The sequence below is a fragment of the Hemiscyllium ocellatum genome, unplaced genomic scaffold (genome assembly GCF_020745735.1).
Source record: "Hemiscyllium ocellatum isolate sHemOce1 unplaced genomic scaffold, sHemOce1.pat.X.cur. scaffold_323_pat_ctg1, whole genome shotgun sequence".
Classification (NCBI taxonomy): Eukaryota; Metazoa; Chordata; class Chondrichthyes; order Orectolobiformes; family Hemiscylliidae; genus Hemiscyllium; species Hemiscyllium ocellatum.
In genome coordinates this window covers 693,755-721,458 of record NW_026868355.1, presented here as the reverse complement: position 1 = coordinate 721,458, position 27,704 = coordinate 693,755, and positions in this window count along the sequence as shown.

The following is a 27,704-nucleotide window of genomic DNA, read 5'->3' as shown; positions in this document are numbered from 1 at the left end:
GTTCCGTTGAGCGTGACAGAGGGATCGTCTACACGAGGCTGAGCTAGTTTCCTGGTGCTAACTTATCTAACTCACTTCATTAACTACCTATCCCACCCCATGGTGTCCCACTCATTCAATACCAGCCCGATTCTACCAACCATCATGGCTGGAGGGACTCAGCATCGTCTGTATGCCCACGGATATTCCGTGATCCCTGGCATTGGTGCCATCTTTAAAAGGCCAAGGGGCACACGGCTGACCTTTCTCAGTTCAGAGCTGCCCTGCACAGTTTACCCCAAGCATGGCAGATAAGAGGCAATTACACCACGGTTTGTCGACAGGGGTATGGAGGTCCTCGTGGATGGGCTAGCACAGAGAAGGACCATTCTCTTCCCAGAGGGGGCCACACCACCAGACCTACCGAGCATGGTCTGAGCTCACCACCCAGCTCAGTGTAGTATCTGCGGTCTGAAGAAATGTCCAGCAATACAGGACAAGCATCAATAACTTTCCCTGCTCTGTCAGTATAAGGGTCACTGTATTGTCTCTGCTCCCTCAGACTCACTGTATTTCTGTTATAGCACCGACGCCGAGCAAGGCTCATGTGCCATCACCCTCACTATTGCGTGCAACACCTTCCCTCTCTCTGTCTCTCTCTGCTTCTCTCAAATCCAGTGTACCCCCTACATTAAGAACGCTGCATGTGTACAACGCTGTGGACAGACCCGGACCGAAAACCTCTTCATTCCGTCCCCCTCCCCCCCCCCACCTAGAGCAGTACGATCACCAGGCCCCACACTCACTCACTCCCTCCCTTTCTCCCAATCCAGGAGAAAAAGGCTGGAATAGGACAGGAAAGGCCAAGCCGAGTGGTGGAGTGCCGGACATTTGTTCCCTTAGACCCTTCTCCCCGCCATGTGGGGAGGACCTTGGTTTGAGCCGGAGAGGACGGGATGCCTCGTGTGGAGATTCTGAAACATCCACGTCCCACGGACCGAGTAAGGAGCAATGTTCAGTGAATGGTAATTCTCACGTTAAACCCGCTGGCAGCTCCGTTCCTTTTCCCCCATCACAACTTAGAAACCTTGGCCCAGATGCCATCTCGCTTTTTTATGGAGCTGGTACAAATGGAATACCCACGGTCTTGGTGGGCAGGAGGGTGGGCTCATAACACATCATCAGCACCACCTCCCAGGAAGGGAGCACGGAGGCTCCTTCCTACACTCCTCCTGCAAACAGCTCAGATACTGAAACTAATCTGTGAAAGTTACTGCTCTCCTCACTTGTCCTGACATCTTCAATAATCTGTGCTCAAATATACCCAGGTCCTTCTGCTCCTGCACCCCGTTTATAACTGTACAGCCTGTTTTCCTTCCATAGTACATCACCTCATATTGTCCTGATTTGATTGTCGGATGAAATATACCTGAACTTAGAACATAGAACATAGAAAAAATACAGCGCAGTACAGGCCCTTCGGCCCTCGATGTTGCGCCGACCAAAGTCTACCTAACCTACACGAGCCCAATAACCTCCATATGCTTATCCAATGCTCGCTTAAATGACCATAAAGAGGGAGAGTTCACCACTGCTCCTGGCAGGGCATTCCATGAACTCGCAACCCGCTGAGTAAAGAATCTACCCCTAACATCTGTCCTATACCTACCACCCCTTAATTTAAATCTGTGTCCCCTAGTAACAGCTGACTCCATTAACAGAAAAAGGTTCTCAGTGTCTACCCTATCTAAACCTCTAATCATCTTGTACACCTCTATCAAATCTCCCCTAAACCTTCTTTTCTCAAATGAGAACAGCCCCAAGTGCCTCAGCCTTTCCTCATACGATCTTCCTAACATGCCAGGCAACATCCTGGTAAACCTCCTCTGCACTCGTTCCAATGCCTCCACATCCTTCCTATAGTATGGCGACCAAAACTGCACACAATACTCCAGATGAGGCCGCACCAGAGTCTTATCCAACTGCAACATGACCTCAGGACTCTGGAACTCAATTCCTCTACCAATAAAGCCCAGTACACCATATGCCTTCTTCACATCTCTATTTACCTGGGTGGCAACTTTCAGAGATCTGTGTACATGGACACCAAGATCCCTCTGCTCATCCACACTACTAAGTAGCCTACCATTAGCCCAGTAATCCATCTTCTTGTTACGCCTACCAAAGTGAATGACTTCACACTTAGCTACATTGAACTCCATTTGCCACCTTTCTGCCCAGCTCTGCAACTTATCTATATCCCGCTGTAACCTGCCACATCCTTATTCGCTGTCCACAACTCCACCGACTTTCGTGTCATCCGCAAACTTGCTCACCCAGCTTTCAAGCCCCTCCTCTAGATCATTTATAAAGATGACAAACAGCAATGGTCCCAAAACAGATCCTTGTGCAACACCGCTAGTAATTGCACTCCAAGATGAACCTATTCCATCAACTACTACCCTCTGTCTCCTTCCAGCCAGCCAATTCCTAATCCAAACCTCTAATGCACCCTCAATGCCATACCTCCGTAGTTTTTGCATTAGTCTACCATGGGGTACTTTATCGAACGCCTTGCTAAAATCCATATACACCACATCTACTGCTTTACCCTCGTCCACCTCCTTAGTCACCTTCTCAAAGAACTCAATAAGGTTTGTGAGGCACGACCTGCCCTTCACAAAACCATGCTGACTATTCTTGATCACATTATTCCGATCCAGACGTTCATAAATCCTATCCCTTACAATTCTGTTGTTGTGGTTCTGCTCGCCGAGCTGTAAGTTTTTGCTGCAAACGTTTCGTTCCCTGGCTAGGGAACATCATCAGTGCGGTGGGAGCCTCGTGTGAAGCGCTGCTTTGATGTTTCTTCCGGTATTTATATTGGTTTGTTCTTGCCGCTTCCGGGTGTCAGTTTCAGCTGCAGTGATTTGTATCTGGGGTCCAGGTCGATGTGTCTGTTGATGGATGTTCTTGCCGTTTCCGGGTGTCAGTTTCAGCTGTAGTGGTTTGTATATGGTGTCCAGGTCAATGTGTCTATTGATGGAGTTTGGGGATGAAACCACTACAGCTGAAACTGACACCCGGAAACGGCAAGAACATCCATCAACAGACACATCGACCTGGACCCCAGATACAAATCACTGCAGCTGAAACTGACACCCGGAAGCGGCAAGAACAAACCAATATAAATACCGGAAGAAACATCAAAGCAGCGCTTCACACGAGGCTCCCACCGCACTGATGATGTTCCCTAGCCAGGGAACGAAACGTTTGCAGCAAAAACTTACAGCTCGGCGAGCAGAACCACAACAATGGATACCCGAGCTACAAATCTTCAATCAGACCTTACAATTCTCTCTAAGACTTTGCCCACAACAGAAGTGAGACTCACTGGCCTATAGTTACTCGGGCTATCCCTACTCCCCTTCTTGAACAAGGGGACCACATTCGCTATCCTCCAGTCTTTTGGCACTATTCCCGTAGACAATGACGACATAAAAATCAAGGCCAATGGCTCTGCTATCTCCTCCCTAGCTTCCCAGAGGATCCTAGGATAAATGCCATCAGGCCCAGGGGACTTATCTATTTTCATCCTTTCCAGTATTCCCCAGACCTCTTCCCTACATACCTCAAGGCCATCCATTCTAATCACTTGTGACTCAATATTCACATCAGCAATAGTGTCCTGTTCCTGAGTGAATACTGACGAAAAGTATTGATTTAGTGTCTCTCCAATCTCCTCCGCCTCCACGCACAACTTCCCACTACTATCCTTGACTGGACCGATACCTACCCTAGTCAACCTTTTATTCCTGACATACCTGTAGAAAGCCTTTCATGTCCCATTCTCGCTGCTCTTAGCTCTCTCTTTAGATCCTTCCTGGTTACCTTATAACTCTCAAAAGTTGGCATTGTCCTGTTGTTGTTGTACTCTGTCCTCCACACACTTTGCAATTCTTCCAGGTTTGGTGACATCAACAAGCATCGAAGTTGTCATAGTGTCACATTCCAGTCAAAATAACTGAAAGAGAATGTGGCGCTGGAAAAGTAGAGCAGGTCAGAAAGTAATGACTGCAGATGTTGGACATCAAAGCCGACAGTGTGGTGCTGGAAAAGCAAAGCATGCCAGGATAGAATCCGGATTACAGACAGGGCTGATGAAGGTCTTATACCTGTACTGCCAATTCTCCTGGTCTTCGGATGCTGCCTGACCTGCTGTGCTTTTCAGGCACCACGCTCTCAGCTTTGATCCCTAACATCTGCCGTCCTTACTTTCTCCTGCAGATCAATTGAAATACTGACAGACTCACTGGTGTGATCAAGGCATACACTGATATCAAACGAGCGTCAAAAATAACAACACACATCCCAAAGACCCAGAGAAAAAAAAAGTCATGCTGCAAACAGAGAAATAGAAACAATGTGGCACATCTTACTGAGTGGGTGAAATAGTGAGAATTTATCACAGAGAAAGAGAAATACCGATCGACTCCCATGTTTGTCTCGTGTCAGTGTATCTGTATATGTGTGTGTGTGTGTGTGTGTGTGTGTGTGTGTGTGTTTGTGTGTGTGTGTGTGTGTGTGTGTGTGTGTGTGTGTGTGTGTGTGTGTGCTCATGCCCATTTAATCGTATGTCTGCATCTGCGTGTATGTATTAGAGTGTGTAACTGTGCGTATTAGCATTTGTGTGTATCTCTGTGTGGGACTGGTCTGATGGTCCCTGTGTTGCTTAATGTGATGGAATTCGACATTCTGCTGGCCTCTTCACTCCACTGCATAGACAGTGATGGAAGGTGAAAACCGTCTGGAATTCAGTCAGAGAAGATGAGCAGCAGGTCACAGCATCATACAAGCTAACAGCAACATCAATAGAAATACACACAGACACACCCACACACACACACACACACACTCACACACACCCACACACCCACACACATGCATGCAGTCTCTCTCTAGAGGGGTGCGGAGAGGATTTCAGCTGTACTGGGGCTTATATAGAGAAACGTCTGAACCCCCTCTGCCATGTAGAATTAATTTTTCTTTGGGAGGTATTAATGACAAACATTAAGGAGTGTTCACACAGCAGTTGTCTTCAGTGAACCATTGATGGAATGAGACGAAATAATTTCATTGCACGTTCTGCTAGTTGCATTTTATTTGCTCTACACTCTGACAAATGATAAGTGCGAAAGCATTCTCAATGACCCAATGGTGCCAGCAGATCAATGCTAGACATGTACACCTCCTTCTCTAATATCTCAGAGACAGCATTGCAAAAGATCAGACAAACTCCTTTCTGTTGCCAAGGCTATTCTGTGAAGCATCGCATAGCCGCACAATGTGAGTGATTCGCAGTAATTGATACATTCTCAAACAAACGATGAGCTCTCCGCTTTCCTCCTGTAGTCTAAAGATGTGCAGATTAGGTAGACTGACCATGCTAAATTGCCCATAATGCCCAGGGATATGCAGCTTAGATGGATTAGCCATGTGAAACACAGGGTTACCGGGATGGAAATGATTGTATGACATTCTATGGCAGGTCAGTGTGAACTAGATGGACTGAATTCCACACTGATCGGATTCTATGAAACGTGTTGGTTGCACAGTGGAGTTGGTGAACCAGCAGTAGTTGATATTACATCCTTTTAAACAAACGAGGAAACAAGGTATTATCCCCCATTTCAATTAATCCACTGTTCCCAAAATAAGAGCGATCCCATTACACAGTGTTACAGATGAGATCAGAACTCTGAAAAGTGATTAAGAAGTTAGTCTGGACCCTAACTTTTTCTTGTTTTAAAGGTAAATGTAAGGTGCCGTGTTCCAGATCCAATTTAATAGATCAAACGAATTGACATTACGCAAAGCATAAATTATTCGAACACGATAGTAAAAGTATAATCAAAGAAAGATGAACGTGGAATAACTTAACTCGATTGGAAAACTGAGCAAAACTTAAAGAATTGTTTTACTACTAAACAGTAACTGTTCCAATGTGGGAACAGCTCATAAATACACCCTGGGTACAAAATTCAGAAAAACAAATTGCAGGACAACGCAAATCCTGCAACCCAGAAGGGAAAATTCAGAGAGAGTAGCAGCCAGCGACATGTCGTACAGTTTCCAACCCTGTTGAGATCCCGGCTACAACTGCTGCAAACTACCGACTATACGCCTTGGTTCTATGAGAGCTTGACTGTAGTCATTGAGGCTGCTTGTATTGTGCCAACTTTAAGAAAAAAAACTAAGGCTTCACAAACTATTTGCTCTAGTTGCTCTGGAAGATTGCTCGATACCTGTGCCTGGAAATAACTTTAAAGAGCCCAGGATAAAATAATTTATCAAGATAGTCTGATTTCTCTTCACAGAAGTTGCCAGTTCCGCTGAGATTTTCCAAGAGATGCTGTTTTTTTGTTCCTGATTTACAGCAGTACGTTGTGAGTAGAGTTTTATTTTGATTTTCGTCTTGTGAAACTGAAACCAGTGAGTGCTCCAGGGATCAGTTTATATCTGTTATCAGAAGTTCTTTTGGTTTGCGGGAAAAAAAATCATTTGATTTAGAAACTTCCAAAGGTACTTCACTTTATTGTTTCTGAGTTGAAGCCCTTGTATTATGAAGGATATGCATTTTAGGTCTCTGTATAAGTGATTTTTCTCCTTTACTAAACAAGATCTTGAAAACCGTGTATCAGGTGAATACCTGATGGACATTCCCTCTTGTATGGGAGGCTAAAACTAGGAAATCCATTTTAAGAATAAGTATTCACTTTGACACAGATATTCGAAAGTCATTAACTTTTTTTTATAAAAAGCAAAAGAATCATGGTCACAGAGTCGAACAACATGGAAGCACACCTTTTGTTCAACTAATACTACCAACCTAACTTTGGCCCATATACCTCTAAACATTTCCTATGCTTGTACCTACCCAAACATCTTTAAAATGTTGTAACTGTACCTGCACCCACCACTTCCTTTGAAAGTGCATTTCACACACTGATATCTCGATGTAAGAACAAATTGCCCCTCAAGTACTTTTGAAATCTTTCTCTTCTCACTTTAAAGTATTCTTGCTGATTTAGAAATCCTCCGTCCGAGGGAACAGAAACATGCCTTGCACTTTATCAATATTTCTCATGACTTTATAATGTTACCCTTGGATCTTCTGCAGTCTAGGGAATCAAACATATGATCCGATCCAATCTCTCCTTATACCCCAATCCCTACATTCTTAGCAACGTTCCAGGAAATATATTTTAACCCTAATCAGCTTAATAATGTCCTTCCTCTGACTGAGGGATCAGAATTGGACTCAGTACTCCAAAAGAGGCCTTATCAATGCCCTGTACAACCTCAGTATGAAATGCCAACACCTATCGTGAAACGTCTGGTCGACCAAGGCAAACGTACTGAATGCCTTCTAAAATCCTTTTTCCATGTTTGATATAAAGTTCAAAGACTTATGTACCAAAATCCCTCGATCTCTCTGGCCTAAAGTACTACCTGGGGCCGTATAATTATGAGATGTACTTCATGCACTTGTTTATTTTATCAAAATGCAGTACCTCACATTTACTTTATCTAATCTCCATCTGTCACTCCTCAATCCATTGAACTAATTGAACAATATCTCCTTGCAATCGCAGACACCTGTCTCATTGCCCAATATAGCAGCAATTTTGGTGTCATCTGTAAATGTACCAACCATGCCTTCGATATTATCATCCTGTCCTTTTACATCAATGACAAATGAAAGTCCATCCAGTACTGATCCCTATGGAACACTGTTTGTCGCAGGCTTCCAGGCCAAAGCAAAATCCTCTATTCTGTCTCCTTCTGTAAAACCGAATTTATATCAAGTTATCAAGCTTACCCGCAATCCCATGTGCTCTAACTTTATTTATTAGTCTACCATGCAGAACCTAATCAAAGGCTTTGCTAATGTTCATTTAAACAACATCTACCATTCTGCTACAATCAATCTTTCTGTTTACTTCATTTAAAACAAACTAAAATCATGTTTGTAAGACATGATTCCTCTCATACAAAACCTTTCTGACCAATACAAATCAGCCATTCCCTTTCCAGTCATGTAAATCTTATCTTTCAGAATGTCTTCCAACAACTTACTCATCACCAATGTCAGACACACAGACTATCGTTTCCACGCTTTTCCTTCCAGCCTTTCTAAAGATGCAGTCTTACCCACCCTCCAGTCCTCCAGTAATTTACTTGTGTGTATAAATGATTCAACTATATCTGCTGAAACTTCCATAGTTTCAAAGAACAAAGATCAATGAAAAAATAACGAAGAATATTATAGCACAGGAACAGCCATTCACCCCTGCAAGCCTGCGCCGACCCAGTTCTTCTATCAAAGCATTTTTTCTAAGGATCTGTATCTCTTTACTCCCTGCCCGTTCATATATTTGTCTAGAGAGGTCTTAAATGACACTATTGTGTCCACCATAATACCACTACTGGCAACGCGTTCCAGGAACCCCCACCCTCTGCATAATGAATTTACCACATATACCTCCCATCAACAGATCCAATCTCATGGCTCCTAGAAATTCAGTTCGCCACTCTGGGAAAAAAATCTTCTTGCTATCCACCCTACCTATACCTCTCATGATTTTGTAGACCTCATTCAGATTCCCCCTCCGCCATCTCTGTCTTTCGAATGATAATAATCCTAATCTACTCAACTTCTCTTCATAGCTTGCACCCTCCATATCAGGTAATAGCCTAGTGAACCTCTTCTGCACTCTCTGCAAATCGTGTTGGTAATGTGGACGACCAGAAATGTACCAAATATAACGCTGAACCATAGTCTTATTGAACTGTAATATGACCTGCCAAATACTGTACTCAATACCTCGTTTGATGAAGGAAAACATTTCATACGTCTTCTTGACAAATCTATTGACCTGCATTGCCACCTTCAGGGATCAAATGACTTGAACAACCAGAAATCTCACTGTACAATAATTTTCCTCTGACATTTCCACTTACTGTATAATTCGCTCTTGAATTGTATCTTCCAAAATGCATGACCACGCATTTGACAGGATTGAACTCCATCTGCAGTTTCTCAGCCCAACTCTCCAACCTACATATCTTTCCTTCCACAATGCCCTGGCATACACATGATCCTGTTCTAGAAATTGATCAATCTTTATGGTTTCTCAGACCTTGCATGCACACAACACCCAAATCGCTCTGTGCTGGTCTTTTGTTTTCACAGTCTCTCTCCATATAAATAATCATTTGTTTTTTTTTATTATTCATTCTGAAGTGCTAGACATCACACTTTATTACAATGAACTCTATCTTCCAATTACATAGTGTAGAGTACTTACATCCTGATGAAACTATGCACTCCAACCTAGCTTTACCAGCATCGAATATGCATTGATTGCATTCTACATCACACACACACACACACACACACACACACACACACACACACACACACACACACACACACACACACACACACACACACACACACACACACACACACACACACACACACCCAAAGAAAACCTTTAATACAGAGAATAAGCAACTGGGAGTCCAAGGGCTGACATTTGTGGTACTCCACTTATTATGGCTCTCTGAACTCACACAGACATATTCATCAAGATTCACTCCTTTGTGTCTGCACAAATGGTCAATCTCTGAACAATAACCCACAAGTTCCTACCTTGTGCAATACATACTTTATATGGTCGTTCACAAAATGCTTACCAAATCTAATTATACAATCTAAGGTTTCACTTTTATTAACACTGCTTCTCCTTTTCATATAACTCGATTGAGTCTGTTCAATTCCATTAAGTTATTGTAAATCACAGTTTATTTTCCTGAATAATGGACTCAAGCAGTTTCCTAATAATAGACGTAAGGCTACCTGGCCCTTATTTCCATGCTTTATGCCTTCCTCCTTCCTTGAAGACAGGCATCACAGTAAGACCTTTGAATCCACTGAAATCCCCTTGGACAGTAGTGATATTTCAACAAATGCCAGGAATATGTCTGGAGCACATTCTTTCGAACTCTGACTACTAGCTTTTGGTCGATAGTTTATTCATAATCATATCCTTTATCAAACGAGTTCTCCTGAAAAAAAAGGCCTGCGATCCTTTGGGATATTCTCTGTCGAAACAGTGTCACAACCAATATAAAATAGTTGTTTGAGTTATTTGAGAGTTTCCGTTTTTCCTCTGGGAATTTCACGATGTCATCTTCCAATTGTTCCAAAAAAAGGTTTTAGCTATTCTTTTCTTTTTCTTATCGTTATTTCCACATGGAGCCTCATGTCATTTTTGTTTATACTTTGCAACAATTGACCTTCCTAAATCAATTGTCTCCAACTTGATTCGCTTTACAGCTTTCAACTGGTGGCCTCTAAAAAAAAGTCCCAAACTTCTAGTCTAGCAGCAATTTTCATCATTTGTGCGCCTGTGTTGTCATTAGGTACTCACCCTGACTATTTTTGCTTATCATACAAAGTTTACAATCTCATCAATTCCTTTTTGATGTTTTAAAATTTGTTCACGGAATCATTGGCTAGGTCAGCATTAATTGCCTATCCCTAATTGCACAGAAGGCAGTTCTGAGACAACCATATTACTGTGGGACTAGAGTCACATGTAGGCCAGACCAGGTAAGGATGGCAGATTCCTTCCGTAAAGGACTTTACTGAATCAGAGATGTTTGCCCAACAATTGACAATGGATTCATGGTCATCATGAGATTTTTAACTCGAGATTGTTTTCATGGAAATAAATTTTCACTATCTGCCGTGGCAGGATTTGAACTCGGGTCCTAGAAAGTTATCGGAGCCTATTAATTCAACAATTTAGCGATAATACCACAAGGCCGTCGTCTCCCAATCATGCTCGATTGTTGTGAACTGTTAATATAAATATCTGTCAATTTTATCAACTGAACTTCCTTTCAGTCTATTTTCCAGCTCATTGTTAGCAACACGTTTTGAGCTGTTGATAATAACACAAGAACTAGGAGCAGGAGTACCTTCGACCCTGCTCCGTCATTCAATAAGATTATGGCTGATCTTTTTGTGGACTCAGCTCCACTTACTCAACCTCTCACTGTATCCGTTATTTTCTTCCATTGTCAGAAAAAAAGCCTAATTTTAAAACAGTTTCCTGAATAGCGCCAATTACTTCCCGGGCAAGGAATTCCACAGATTAATAACCCTCTGGGTGAAGACATTCTTTCCCAATTCAGTCCTAAATCCTCTAATCTTGCAGCTATGCCTCTTATGCTAGTTTCACCTGTCAGTGGAAACATCCTCTCTCTTTCTATATGATCCATTCTCTTCATTGTTTTATATGTTTCTCAAATTCTCATTGTTCTGAATTCCAATCAATATAATCCCAATCTACTCAGTCTCTCCTCATAGATCACCACCCAACCCAATGCCGGAATGTACCTCAGCTGCACCCCCTCCAGTGCCATCCTTTCTCAAGTACCGAAATGAAATCTACACACAGTACTGCAGATGTGATCTCACAGCACCTTGTACAACTGCAACATTACCTTTTTGCTTTTCAACTCAACCCCTTGAGCAATGAAGGAGAGAATTACATTTGCTTTCCTAACCACTCCTTGTACCTGCAGTCCAAAAGTCTTTAATTCATGCCTGATCCTTCTCAAACTTCCAAGGGGTTTCCCCATGTGGATTCAAGTATGATCAGCTGACGATGACTAACATGGAGTTTCAATTGATTGACAGAGAAGAATTGTGAAAGTCATGAGTCAAAGTTGCTGATATCCCTGTCTGACAGGGAGCTTCACGTGTGACGCTTTGGGAAGTAAATGAAAATACAAGCAATGACACAGTGCCACCAGCTGTACAGGGTCTCAAATCATGGTCAAGGAGGGAAACAGAAAGAAACACATTAATTTTAAGCACACATCTGGATGGGAAAACACGTTTGAGGGTCGATGAGAAATGATTTGAGGAATGAGACTAATTGGAGAAGTGATGCCCAAGACACTGATAAGAATGAGAACTTTAAAATGAGATATTCCCACACCAGAAGCAACTATAGGTCAATAATTATAGGGGTGGTAAATGAATTAGACTCCGTGTGTTGATGAACAAGCAGCAGAGTTGAGGATAAACTGAGGTTCTGGAGAGTATAAAGTGCGACGCCAATAAGACAATTATTAGAACAGTTGAGACTGAAGCAGACCGAGACTTGGATGAATGTTTTCAGAAGCAGAGTGTCTGAGGCAGGGATACAGATCGAGGCTGCAATACAGATATTTATATTAGGAAGAAACTCCATTCACTTTAAAATAAAATGCTGAAATTGTACACAAACTTGTTCAGGCTCAGGTAAAAGCTGAGAGAGGAATAAAGTCAGTGCATGTGGGAGATCACAGCAGAGTTTGATGATGCGGACTCGTCTGTTATAACAGAACAGTCAGTATTGGTTAATTCAGGAATAATCTATGGATCAGAAGGCAGAAATAGAAATGAATTTATTTACAAAATAGATTCTTTCCACACCCTCATCCAGCTCATTTTAAAAACGACAAAGAACAGTGGACCAAAATAAATCCTTGCAGTACCACAGTGGTAACTGAACCCCTGGATGAACATTTCCCATCAACTAATACCGTCTGTCTTCTGTCAACTAGCCAACTTCTGATCAAAATCACTAAACAACCCTCAAACCCATGCCTCCGTATTTTGTGAAATAGGCTACCGTGGGGAACATAATAAAATGTTTTACTGAAATCCACATACACCACATCAACCACTTTACCCTCATCCAGTTTATTGTCCACCTTCTCATATATTCCATCGGGTTTCTGAAGCACGACCTACCATTCACAAAACCATGTGTACTAGCCCTATCAACTTATTCCTTTCTAGATGATGTTAAATCCTATAACTTATAACCTTTTCCAATGCTTTATCCACAAATAAAGCAAGGCTCACTGGTCTATCATTCCCAGGGTTGTCTCCACTCCCCTTCTGGAATAAGAGAACAACATTTGCTATCCTCTAGTCTTCCAGCACGATTCCTGTAGACAATGACGACATAAAGATCAAAGCCAAACAGTCTGCAATCTCCTTCCTGGCTTTCCAGAGAATTGTAGGATAAACCCGTACAACCCAATGGGACTTATTTATTTTGACGATTTCTAGAATTGCTCACACCTCTTCCATTTGAACCTCAGTCCCATCTAGTCTAGTGGCCTGTATCTCAGTGTACTGCTCGACAACATCATCTTTTTCCAGAGCGAAGAATGACGTAAAATATTTATTTTGCGCATTCCCATCTCGTCTGCGTCAATGCACAGCTTCCCACTACTATCTTTGTTTGGCCATAATCTTACTCTAGTCATTATTTTATTCTTGAAATACCTAGAAAACTCCTTAAGATTTTCCTTGAACCTATCTTCCAACGGCTTCACATGTCCTCTTCTGGCTTGTTTCGTGTCTTTCTTGAGATCTTTCCTGGCTAATTTGGAGATCTTAAGCGCTCTAACTGAGCCCTTCATGTCTCACCATAACATCAGACTTATTCTTCCTCTTGACAAGATATTCAACTTCTTTAATAAACCACGGCTCCCTCGCTCGACCACTTCATTCCTGTCTGACAGGCATATACTCTTAAAGGACACACAGTAGCTATTCCTTGAATAAGCTCCGCATTCCAATTGTACACAATCCCTGCAGTTTCCTTCCCCATCCTATACATTCTAAATCTTGCCGCATTGCATCCTATTTAAGCTTTCTCCCAGCTACTACTCTTGCCCTGCCGTATATACCTATCTCTTTCCATCGCTAAAGTAAATATAATAAAATTGTGATCGCTATCACCAATTTGCTCACTTACCTCCAAATCTAAAATCGTGCCCAATTCATTACCTAGTACCAAATCCAATGTGGCATCGCTCCTTTTTAGTCTGTCTACATATCGTGTACACATTGGACAAAAACTGACACATCTAAAGTACTTGCACGATAATGATCCCAGACAATATTTGGAAAATTAAAGTCTCCCATAACAATTACGCTGTCACTCTCGCTCGTGTCAAAAATCATTTTTGCTATCTTTTCCACTACATCTCTGGAACGATTTGGAGGCCTATAGAAAACTCCCAACAGGGTTACCTCTCCTTCCCTGTTTCTAAAACCAGCTCTTACTACCTCAGCAGACGAACACTCAGACGTCCTTTTTGCCACTACAATACTGTCCTTGATTAACAATGCCACACCACCTTCCCCAACGCCCCCATCTCTTACAGTCTTCCCTCTTCTTACTGAAACATCTAAATCCAGAATCCTGCAATAACCTTTCCTTTCACTGCTCCACAATGTCTCCGAAATGGCCACAACATCGAAGTCTCACGTTCTAACCCATGCTGCAAGTTCACCCAAGTCATTCTGCATGCTCCTTGCATTAACGTAGACACACTGCAAATCAGCTTCTTGCTTGATGGTGCCCTCTTGCGACGTTGAAACCATTTTTCTTACCTCACTGTTCTTAACCTCCTGTATGTTGGAACTACAATTTTGGTTCCTATACCCCTGCGAAATTAGCTTAAACTGTTCCGGAGAGTATTTCAAATTCTCCCTCACTCAAGGCTATTGCTACCCCTCTGGTTCAGGTGAAGAGCATCCTGTTTGGAGATGTTCCATCTACCTCAGAAAGAGACCCAATTATCCAGGAATCCAAAACCTCTATCCTGCATCTTCCCTTTGGCAATGTGTTCAGCTCCTCTGGTTCCCTATTCCTCACCTATTAATTTCATGCAATTCTTTGTCATTATTTGTCATGGAATCTGCAATATGCCTCACAGTAAATCATTACATTTCCTTACCAGCATCTTCAAAACGAACAAACAAATCCACCCCGAGGGACAAGAGCAGCAGGTAGGTGGGAACACCACATTGACACGATTCTCCGCAAGTCACGTGCTCATCCTGCCTTGGAAACATATTGTTCATTCAGAGTTTGTGTGTCGAAACTCTCGAATTCCCTCTGAATGTCATTTTGGTGCTATCAACACCAAATAGCCTTCAGCAGACCAAGAAACAATCAATTGCAAGATAACCTGCGAAGAACAATAAACAATGGCTACATAGACATATTCAACACATTACAAGTTATTCGGTTCACTGGTACTTCTGAGATTATTTTCTGTCATCCACCCGGAAAACAGAAACAATGTGCACACCTCGCATGGAGTAGGTTCTCTCCATCAGCTAATGGATACATCAATGGACAGCATTGTGGGAGATGATGTAATTTACATCTACTCCTCCCTGGGAAGTTCTGGATCATAGGAACTCAATAAAACCATGACGTTCATGGTTAATGTGAGCCCAGTCTTCACCTGGTGTAAGTCTAAATAATTTGTTGAAAGGGATTGGGTGACACAGCTGTGACACAACCTCTTCTTTGAACAAGATTTGCCTCACTCTGTGCTCCTGCTTTCCCAATTTGTTGGGGAAGTGTTCCTGGAAAACTCAGGATGTATTGGTCATATCCAAACTGCCTCAACTCCCTGCCCTAGCCCAACATCGTCCTCCGACCGCTTTACATGGCTTTCCCCATTCTAAAATGCTTTCTCAGTTTGTCAGTCACATTGAATATCCTAAGTGAATCTATGCTGCAGCTCAAGCACAACTGAGGAAAGCTCTCCAATTACTTTCCACAGAGTTAAGTATGTTACTTCCCACAAATACACAGCATGACCACTTATTGGTGATTATCATAGTTTCGTTCCCTGATCTCTTCTATTCATTTCCCTTTCTTTGGAGACAGTGTCAGATGTTCCAGTACTCTCAACAATTTGAATATTGGGACACTCCATCTCTCCAGCGAAATGAATGACTGTGTATATTGTACCATTTTCTGATGGTCAGCATCTTGAACACCAACACCAGTAGTACCTTTGGATGTAACATTGAAACATAGAAAACGTAGAAATACAGACGATAAGAGGAGGCCATTAGGCCCTTCGATCCGGTCCCATCATTCATCGCAACATTGCTGATCATCCACCTCAGTAGGCCTAATGCTGCTTTCTCCCCATATCCTTCGCCCAAAGTGCAATAACGACCCACCTCTTCACAACGTTCAAAGTTTTGGCATCAACTACTTCCTGTGATAATGATTCCCAGAGGCTCACCACTCTTTGGGTGAAGGAATGGCTCCTCATTTCTGATATTAATTGTCCACCCTAAATCCTTGGACACTGACAGGTCTGGACACACTCACCATCGGGAATATCCTCCTGCACCTACCCTGTCTAGTTCTGTTAGAATTCTATTAGTCAATCTGAGATCCCCGCAACGCATTCGTCTGAACTACAGTGAAAACAATCCCTATCCTAGTCAAACACTGCTCATAAATCAGTCCTGCCAAACCCGGAATCAGTCTGGTAAACCTTCACTGTTATCCCTCAAGAGCAGCAAAATCGCTCCTCAGAAAAGGAGACGAAAACTGCACACAGAATTCTAGGTGCGGCCTCATCAATGCCCTGGAAACCTGCAACAACACATCCCTGCTCCTATACTCGAAATCTCCCACAATGAAGGCCAACATACCTTTGGCTTTCTTTACCGCCTGCTGCACCTGCATGACAAATTTCAGAGACTGGTTAGGCAGGACACCAAGGTCCCGCTGAGAAATCCCGTCTCCCAATTTATAGCCATTTATACAGTAATATACTTTCTTAGTTTGCTTTCATAGTGAATAACCTCGCATTTATTCAAATTATACTGCATGTGCCATCGATTTGCTCGACTCACCCAGATTATGCTGAAGAATCTCTGCATCTTCGTCACTGTTCACCCTCCCAGCCAACTTGGTTGCATTTGCATTTGAGATTATACTTTTCTCTCCTTCATCCAAATCATGAATATGTATTTTGAATAGCTGGGGTCCCATCAGCGTCCGCTGTGGCAACCAATCACTATTTGACATCACTTGGCCTGAATCCCTGTTTACCCTTCCTCGTCAGAGATTCATCGAGATGCTTTTATAATGTTGTACTTGTAAGAGGCACCACTATTTCTTTTGGCAGTTCATTCCATATTCGTACCACCCTCTGCATGAATAAGTTGAATCTTACATCTCTTTTAAGTCTTTCCCCTCTCACCCTAAATAAATGTCCTCTAGTTCGAGACATTCCCACTCCAGGGAAAAATACCTTTTCTATTAACACTATCCATGTTCCTCGTGATTTTATAAACCTTTACAAAGTCAGCCAGCAGCCTCCGGAGGTCCAGGAAAAAGAGCTCCAGTCTATTCAAGCTCTCCCTATAGCTCAAATCCTCCAAACCTGGCAATATTATTGTCAATCATTTCTGAACTGTTTCAACTTTCAAAACATCCTTCCGATAAGAGGAAGACCAGAACAGCAAACAATATACCAAATATTGCCAAACCATTCCTGTAATGCCCCAAATTGACCTCCCAATTACCAACTCAATGCTCTGCCCAATAAAACAAAGCATAACAAAAGTCTTCTTCACTTTCCTCTTTACCTGCGACTTCAATTGCAAGGAACTATGAAGGTGCACTCCAAGGTCCCTGTTCTGCGACACAGCCCCAAGACATTTCCATTGACTGTAGAAATCCTGCTATGATTTGCCTTTCCAAAATGCAGCACCTCACATTTAGCTGAATTAAACTCCATCTGCCAGTTCTCGGGACTTTTTATTCTGAGATAGCGATCTTTGCTGTCCACAAGACCTCCAATTTTGGTGTTATCTACAGATAACTATACTTCCAGACCATCCATATAAATGATGAAAAGTTATGGAAACAACACTGATCATCGTGGCACCACCACCACCACACTCGGTGTTCTACCTTTGAGCCAGTTCTGTAGCTAAATGGCTAGTTCTCCCTGTATTCCATGTGGTCTAACCTTGCTAATCGGTCTAGCACCAGGAGCAGTATCGAATCCTTAGTGAAATACATATCGATCACACGTACCACTCTGCCATCATCAATCCTTTTCATCACTTCTTCAAAAAAACTCAAACAAGTTCGTGAGACATTAGTTTGCACACACAAAGCCATGTTGTTTAAACAAAATCAGTCATTGTCTTTCCAAATACATGTAAATCCTATCCCTCAGGATTCCCTCCAACAACTTGCCCACCACTGATGTCTAGATCACTGGTCAATTCTTCTCTGGTGTTTCCTTACCATCTTTCTGAAACAGTGGCACCATGTTAGCCAACCTCCAGTCTCCTGGTCCCTCACTTGTGACGAAGGATGATACAAATATCTCAGCAAGGGGCCCAGCAACCAGTTGCCGAACTTCCTATAGAGTTACAGGGTCAGGTCCTGGGAATTTATCCACCTATATGCATTTAACACATCCAGCACCTCCTCCTCTGTAATATGAACTTTAAAAAAAAGATTTCACCATCTACTTCCCACATTCTATAATCTTCTATGTCCTTCTTCACAGTTAATATTAATGCAAAATTTTCAATTAAGTCTCCCCATCTTCTGTGGTTCCACATGTAGGCTGCCTTGCTGATCTTTGGTTTTCGCTTAAACTTGTTTGATAAGAGTTAAAGCTAACGAATGGATATTATGACACGTTTCAATCCTTTTAGAATTTAAAAAAAGGACAGTAAGTCTGTGCAACACGCCTAATACAGTAAATAGTATGATAGAGACACTTACCAGGGACACCAATGATAGCGAGGATGGGATAATAACCAGCTTGGATCACCCAAAGTACACACGTGATCCGTGTTGACAAGGTTGGCCACTCCTGAGAAAGCCAGGAAAGACCAACGGATAAACTCCTGCCCATTGTCATTACATGCCAGTTTAATGCTATAAAACTATGATTCATTGCTGTAACATTCCAGTTTAATGTTGTTATATTCTGATCCGTTGCTGTAACATTACAGTCTAATGTTCTCAGACTCTGATCTCTTCTCTCCTTTTCTGTGGAGCTGCTGATCCCTGTTAGTGTCGAGATGATGTTTCTACAGATGCTATAGGCTAGCTCATTGATCGGACTCTGGTATTAATAGAAGAGAGAAACTCTCCAGCGATAATGTTAGAATCCATGGAGATTTGCATTAATTACAGTCACTGAACACAGAGCTCCAGTTAACTTCTTTCAATCTAACACCTTTTCTATGACAATGAAGCAGCACATTTAAGAGTCTAAATAGAAGACTTTGCGATCATTGAGGGAAGAATGGCTGGAAATAGTGGGGGGGAATGACCAGAATCATTCTAAATTCCAACAATTTCATTATCAAGTTGCCTTCGAAATTTGCAGAGTACGAAATCTGGAAATAAAATAAGCTGTTGATTAGAAAGCATATTGTGTGTGTGTGTGTATATATATATATATATATATAATTATATAAAATACAAAGAGAGAGAGAAAAATTAGAACAATCTGGAGATGTGAGAGGAAAATTGTGCATAGCGAGTTCGATTCCTTCCTTTGACACAATGGGCTGAAGGGCCCAATTATGATTTCGAGATGTTTGTGATACATTGTGCATCAGAACGAAATATGTTCAAATTTTATTGAATTAAATTAGTTTAGGAATTATAATCCTATTGATTAAAGGTGAGTGAGAGTCTGCATAAGACAATAATCAAAAGAAAAAAAAAACACAAAACAGTGGGAATGCTGTTTATATAATGTTCCCCAGTCATCCGTGTTTGAGCAGTGCATTTTTGGAATCATGTCAAATAAACTCAAAGCAGAGTCGAGTGATGGATTCTTGAGGAATGAGGAGCGAGTTCTGACAATATGCACAAAACAAAGAAGATTTGAAACAGTGAGCATCAACAGTACAATTTGATGAGAATGATTATAACTGCATTTGAAGCATTTTCAGAGACAGTTTACTTGTTTGATTTGTGCATCATCAGTGGGAATGGTGAGAGTTGGGCCTATACACACGGGAGTTTATGTGAAGAAGCAGTGATCTTATTCAGATGGAAATGTTACAGACTTTATTTGACAGGTAGCTGCTAAGATCATGCTTCCCCATTCCCGGGTGCCAGAAGTAGGCTGCACAGTTTATAGTCTGGGCCCCAAAAATTTTAGGTGAAAATAAGCAGGTATTTATTATCTCAAAGGTGTTATAGTTCAAGAATGCAGTCTGGACACTATCGTTTTCTTAGTTTAAAGTCAGAGGTGAGATTGATATTTCAGAAGGGTTGGAGCTGGTCAAGTCACTTGGTTTCACGCAAGCAGAAACAACAAAAAAGAATTTAGAACAACTTTACCATTGATAAATTTAGCTGATGCGATACAGCAACATTACTGCTGCATTGCTCCAATCATGTCACATCCCATAAACACATTCCTTGGCAAAAAGGCAAATTCAAACACAGATTCTTCGAGGCAGGAGAGAACATCATCCAGAGAGATTTCAGAGACAAAGTCAGTTAGGAATCATTTTCTGAAGTTTGCAAGCTTCCTGGTCTCCAGCAACTTGTGACTGCCAGAGCTAAACCAACATGAGAATAAATCTGAACTAGGAGAACTGACCACTCACGTGCCACTGCTTAACTAGGTTCTTCCCTCGAAATCTCTGTTTTTAAGACTTTTCTTTAAAAAAACAACAAAATCACCTCATTAAAATGGCAGCAGCGTCACCCTCCTTCCTTAAAAGAAGAAACACCAAAGTATAAAGTTGAGTTCATTTGATACTCTTTAGTCTTAATTTGTTAATACACTAAAGCATATATACATCACATTGACAATAATCATGCACACATTCACTAATACAGGTTATTTCAGTCTGTCCGCTCCTGCCATGAGGGCGGTGCCGAGTTGGAACGCTGGGTTATGGCTCAGAGAATATCTCCGGGATGAATGCACGAATCAGCCCCTCCGCCCCATGGCCAAACACTTTAACTCCCCTTCTCACTGTTCCGAGGTCATGCAGGTCCTGGGTCTCTTCCAATGCCAATCTCTATTCAACCGACGCCCGGAGGAAGAACGCCTCACCTTTCACCTTGGGACCCTCCACCACACGGCATTAATGCAGTTGCCTCCTTTTTCCTTAGTTCCGCTCCCTCCATCTTATCCCAGATCCAATCGCCAACTTGGCACCAAACCACTAGACCTGTCCCAGATGTCTGTCTGCCTTCCCACCTCTCCGCTGATCCTTCTCTCCTACCTACCTCCTTCACCTCCACTTCATCTACCTAACGCACTCTCAGCTACATTACCCCCAGCCCCACTCCACCCCCACCCCCCCATTTACCTCCCAGCCAATGAACCTACAAGCCTCATTCCTGATAAAGGGCTTATGATCAAAACTTTGATTACCCTGCTGCTCGAATGCTGTCTGATCTGCTATGTTTTTCCAGCACCACACACTCGAATAAGGAACATTATTGGCCACATCAAGACTTAAATGGCGATACCAAGTTCAAAGTTTCCTTCTCAATTGCTGTACATTTCTGTTGATGAATTTTCAATTTCCTGGAAAAGCATCTAATAATTCTTTCTATCTTCTAGTTTTCGTCTTGTAAGAGTACAGCATTTACACCCACATCACTCACACCTATAGTCATCTTGATATACTTTGCATAGTTAGGTGTGGCTAATACAGCGGCAGTGAGTAACACAGCTTGCAGGCTGTCAAATGCTTTCTGACAGGGTGTTGTTCAATGAATTTTCCTGCATTACTTCAATAATTCAGTGAGTGGAGCAGCCACACTTTTAAATTTCGGAATGAATTTCCAAAATAACCCCCTCAGTCCAGGCAATCCCTTTTTTACAGGGTGTGGGAATTTCCGGAATAATCTGTGTTTCACATTCCGTGAGGTCCGATAACATGACCCACGTACATGACTTTGTCTTTGACGAATTCACTCTTAGCCAGGTTTATCACCCAGCCTCTCTCCTGAAGTCGTTCGAACAATTTGCTTAATTCTGCAAAACTGCGACTGACAAAGAAGTGAATCTGCATGCTACAGCCTTTTCTGCTTGAGTTCATAGATCTCTGGACATCGGAGTGCATCTAGGAAAAATTAACAAACAGTGAAATTCACAGCTGACCATGGAGGAACCTGTTTGGGAGACTCACAGCACAGAAACAATAAGTTATAGTTTTAACATGTAACCTTAATTTATGTTTACGGTAGTAGGTAGAAGTAGTGAGTTTTTTTTCTTGATTGCATGATTTATTGAAATCATTCTACTCATTAGATTTTAAAAATGTAAAACACAAGTACTATGTTAGGCCGAAGAACGTTTTTAGAGCAAAAGACAGTCCTATTTTTACCATCCGTAAATTGTGAAGGAAAAAAGATGATCTTTAATAGACTGATAGGATCTTCTTATCGGATGTAGGAGTTTAGGGACATTTCGCATGTTACTTATAAAACATCAGATCGTTCCATTAGTTTTCATTTTATCAAAGTACTAACTTCAAATTTTATTGGATTCTAGCATATTGGGGCATAATTCAAACTGCTTGGGCAAATTTGAATTATTTTTCCACAGCAAAACAGCTGTACAATTGGTTTTGACCTAGTACGACATTTTTACCTCGTTCAGAACAATTTGTACTGTGTTAGGAAGTCCTTACTGGCTCTTCAAATTTCCTAAAGGTACAGTACACTTGCACTTTGATAACAGGATAAATAGACAAAGTATTAAATGGATATTTGACCGTTGCTTGCAAATGGGATGAGATTAGTTTAGGATAACTGATTGGCATGGATGAGTTGGACTGAACGGTCTGTTTCTGTGCATCACATCTCTCTGACTCAATCACTCTAAATGTTCTCACTATGTATGCCTAAAAATCACCAGGTTATCCATACATAACAAACAACTGGGTAATATTGAAATGACTTTATTGGTTCCTACTTTGAAATGTGGCTGGTGTATTTTTCATAACAAATAACATAACTCTTAATTATATAGTCTATTCGGTGTTTCAAAACCAAAAATTGTTTCTGCTCTTTGAGGTAAGGTACATGCGAGCAAATATATGTCTGTCCCAATTCCCAATACTGTCTTCCAAATGTGGAATCAGGTGTGAATCAAATTTTGCATCTGTACTGACATAAACGTTGTGTACCATCTGGTTTTGAAACCATTATCATGGGTGAGCTCCAGTCACTACAAATAAATTTGCTTATGTTGTCCTGGAGCATGCGTTCAATCTCATTTTTTAACAAGTGAGCCAACGTCAGAGGGCCGGTATGTGGCCCTCTAACCACCTGTTGAAGGAGCAGTGCTCCAAAGGCTAGTGCCTCCAGATGCACCTGTTGGACTTCCACCTTATGTTGTGTTGTTTTTATCATTAGACTATTAAGTCTACAAGGACGTTGCTTAAGTGGAGCAGCACTTCATCATTTTCCTACATCATGCATAATTCGATTATTACTTCCCCGTTTATTCAAATATATTTCCCCATGCGATACTACTAACTGTTTCTGGTCATGTTGATTTTCTACTGGAAGGTAATGCAATAATCTAATACAATTTTGACAATATCCTCATTGAACAGTCGAATCTGAGGAATGTCCACTTGAGAATCCTCTGAATTGTGTTCTTCATTATGTGCTGTACGCAGTAAGTTAGTCTCCTTTTTCACTTTTCTGCCAAAATATGTTATGAGCATATTAACATGACGCACTCAATGAGACTACATTCTGCCTGGAGACCTTGTCAAATAGTTCACCTCAATCAATCTCCCTTCGAATCGATAAAGTCAATGAAACGTTGCTTTTAAGGTTCATTGGAAGCAATATTAACACCTTATCTCTGACAGTACAATTGTGAGTTTTTGATTTTTTTTCTGCTTCCTGTTTCATCTCATAATCTGATATTTTTAAAGATCAGTGTTGTAAATTCCCCCACTCTATTTACCAATTCGCAAAAAAATGACACATAGTCCAGAGATGTGGTCTCTAAATTTTGTCTCAGCAATTTCTCCTTCACCAATTTTAGTGACTCTCTCACCTCGTGCCCAAAAACCTCATCCAAATGGACTGAATTTGATCGATCTATTTATTGCAGCTCTAATGACAAAAAGGACAAACAGAATTCCTTCATCGCCGTCATCTGGATTCTCTTCATAAAACACCCTGAACATGGTCGTTAATGTCTGATTTCAACTTTCTCGTGCTCCTTGCGATTCTGGATGATCGGCAGTTTATTTGATTTGTTTTATTCCTGAACTATTCATACGTTTCCTGAATAACTTTGATATAAATTTTGACGCTTGATCTGGTTTTAACTCTGTAGGTAGTCCCTATCTAGCCAAAAATTTGAGCAGCTCTCCTACAACACTTTAACCTGTATTATTGCTTAAAGAAATGGCCTCTGCAATTCTTGTAGACACATCCATGATTGTTAACAAATACTGATTCCTACATATTGATTGAGGCAGGGGTCCTACACAATCAATTAGGATTCTTTTTAAAGGTTTCCCAAATGCAGAAGTGGTGCGGATTTTATTACTGCCTGTGCTTTTCCAATTACTTGACATGAATGATCTATCTGATAAAATTCAATTACATTGTTACGCAGTCCAAGCCAGTAAAAATGTTTTTGTCTTTTTTAGCTTGAGTTTCATAGCCTCTATATGACCACCTGCTCGTCATTTATGTTCTCCCAGCAACACCAACACTGTGACTTCATATGGCCTACTTTATAGCAGTGAAAACACCAGAGCTTTTAACTTTTCTTTCCACTTCATTGGTTTCCATTTTACCCTGTGGTAAGTTATCTTTATTATCTTCACCGTTATCGATCTTTCCCTCACTGAGAGAGGCTTTCTCTATTCCCCAAATTCTACCCCCCCATGGATTGATATTGACTTTGGAAGCTCAATTTTGGTTTACGAACCAAGTCATAATCATCAGACATTTCAGTACTCATCTTGCTAATTTAACTCTCTGATCTTCCACTTGAGTTCTCATTATCTCAGGAATTTTTGAACTCCTTCGAAATAATTGTCCCTCTAAGAATGTCACATGTTTTTTTTTAATTCCCTTATTCACCAATCACAATTCCTTACTTTGATTCTTCCAAACTCAATGTGCATTTGACTACAGTTCCTCCTTCGACTTCTGCATTGCTATCTGTAGGATGCTGGCACAAGCTCTTATGCATTTAAGATGGATTTCTTCATCTCCTCTTAGGCCTCAGATATCTCCTCTGACAGTGATGTGAGTACCTCACGAACTCTACCTTTCAGCTTTACTTTGATCAACAAAACCAATATGGTCACTGGCCACTTAATTGTTTAGTCACTTACTCAATTAAGTTGAAAACGTTTCTACACTCTTATCATCAAATTTAGCAATGCTTATGTATATTTGAAGAGATCCTCAACAGGACTTTGGCAACGATGAGGTTGTTCATCCTCTCCTCATTAAGCTGACCTCCTACTTTCACCTCCATCCTCTTACAGCGACTTTAGTAAGTGCCAATTTCTGAACTTTAATCACCTGCCATTGTATTCTAGCCATTTCCAAACACTCCATTGGCATTTGCACCAAATTTAGTGCCGAGCTATTGCTGTAATTACCTCTCCTTTTCTCACAGACAAATGCAAATCCAAAGAAAGACAATCAGGAATCATTTGCTAAAGCTTACAACCTTCCTGGTCTCCAGTATCTTGTGACTGCCCGAGGGAGAGCAAACGAGAGAAAAACTGAACTGGGGGAACTGGCCATTCTCCAGCCATTGTTAAACTAAGCTCAAGAGATTAAATTAAGCTCTTCTTAGACCGCTCAGCACCTCTGTCTTTAGAAACTCTCCTTAAAAAAAGGACAAACTCACCTTGTTAAAGTAAAGCATCATCACAAATGTAATTCCTGCTTTAAACAGATCTTTCCAGGGAGCAATAGAGACTTTTGATTCCTGATTGAATACTGAATTAAAGGTTGTGTGGAATAGGGTTGATCAACTGAATGACCTGCATATGTTCCGATATTTGCACTTGTATCACATAGCTCTTAAATTTGTGTGAAGGAAAACAATTACTAGATAAGGACTCTCCTTTATCAGATTGACAAAAGGATATTCTTTTCTCCTGAGGACAGTGCTGACTGTAAAATTCTCATTCCAGGAAGCAGGACTGTCTAGCTTATGGAAAGTATTTGAGTTTGAGCTTCACAGGATGGACAAAGGAGCCAATGTTATTTAGAACAGTGGGATGTTCAAGCACAATCAGATCAGCAATGATCTCTCAATAGTACAGCAGGTTCGAGGGACACAATAGCCAATTGCTGCTCTTAACGTGTGTAGCTTTCTTAGCCAGTCCTTCAAGGCTGCTATTGTGCCCGAGGAAGACGATTCAACCACCCAGAATTGTTACCCTCGAATAGAAGATTCATCTTCTCTAAAATGCTAAGCAGAGTCAGGATTACGTAATTGAGCACAGAATGAGCCCTTTAAAGCTTCAATACTAAGGTAGTAAAAAGTCGGGATAAATGTGTAAATGTAAGGTTTGAAAAGCATTAATTGTTGGAGAGCCAAAGATATCAGTGTATCTGAATGATTTGGATGATGGTAATGAATTTATAGGTGTTCAATTAACTCATGCATCAAGATGGTCATTCAATAAGTTGTCAAGTGGAGTATGAGACTCTCCAGTGGGACATAGGCAGGGGAAGTGAGTGAACAAGCATTCGTCAGAAACAGTAGCACTGCATATGTTATGGGAACTAGCATTTTATGGCACAAAGGATAAAACAACAGGAAAAGATTGAAATGGAGAAACATCCCAGAACTTGGTGATCCAGAGAGATTTGTCTGTCCTCGTTCATGAATCTCAAAAGACGTTATCATGCAGATAGAGGAAGTGCCAGAAGATAATGAAACAATGCTTTGTTTCTGCAAAAGCTTTGAACTTTCAAACAGTCGTTTTCTTCGTGCATTGTAGTTTGATCTCCGTAACTGTAGTAATTCCCAGGGATATCGACCTTCACTCATTCCTGGAATGAACAGTTTATGATATCAAAGTTTAGTTGGTGAGATATAAGACCTTCAGCAGTGTGTTTTGTGTGTATATCCAATGGATACTTCTGCTTGTGAAGGAAACTCAATGTTGGGGAAATAATCATTGAATAAGATCTTTTCATTTTAACATATTATAAAAATATGAATCATAAAAATAAAATCTCTTGACCGACATAATAATAAGTAGCACTGCTAAAGATGGCAGATGTTTCAGTCTAGAAACATTCAGAGAGAGTTCATGACATTCAGTCTGGGGTTGGGGTAAAACTATTGCATGTTGGAACTCAGAGAAGGAGATAATTTATGCTGCCTGTGAAGCATGAGCTCACAGCCCTCTGTCTCTCTATACAGCAGCATGGAGAAGCTGAGAAACCCAACGTCATCTTTCCCACTTGTGGTGAATTTCTGTGGGGTATGCGTTGTAAAAAAAACCCGGCAGCTGAAGCAAAGGTCATTCAGCCAAATACAACTGGTCAAGGACTGGAGTCCAGCACCAGTCGCCTGTGTGAGCAGAACCGCATCGCAACACTATCTAGTATTATCTGTTATTTCTTCTTGGTCATGAGTTTAACTATCATTTGTTCGAAGTGTTTCAAAGTAAAAAAAGTGTGGCACTGGAAGAGCACAGCAAGTCAGGCAGTATTCGAGGAGCAGCAGAGTCGAAATTTCGGTCAGAAGCCCTTCATCAGGCATTCTTGATGAGGAGCTTATGC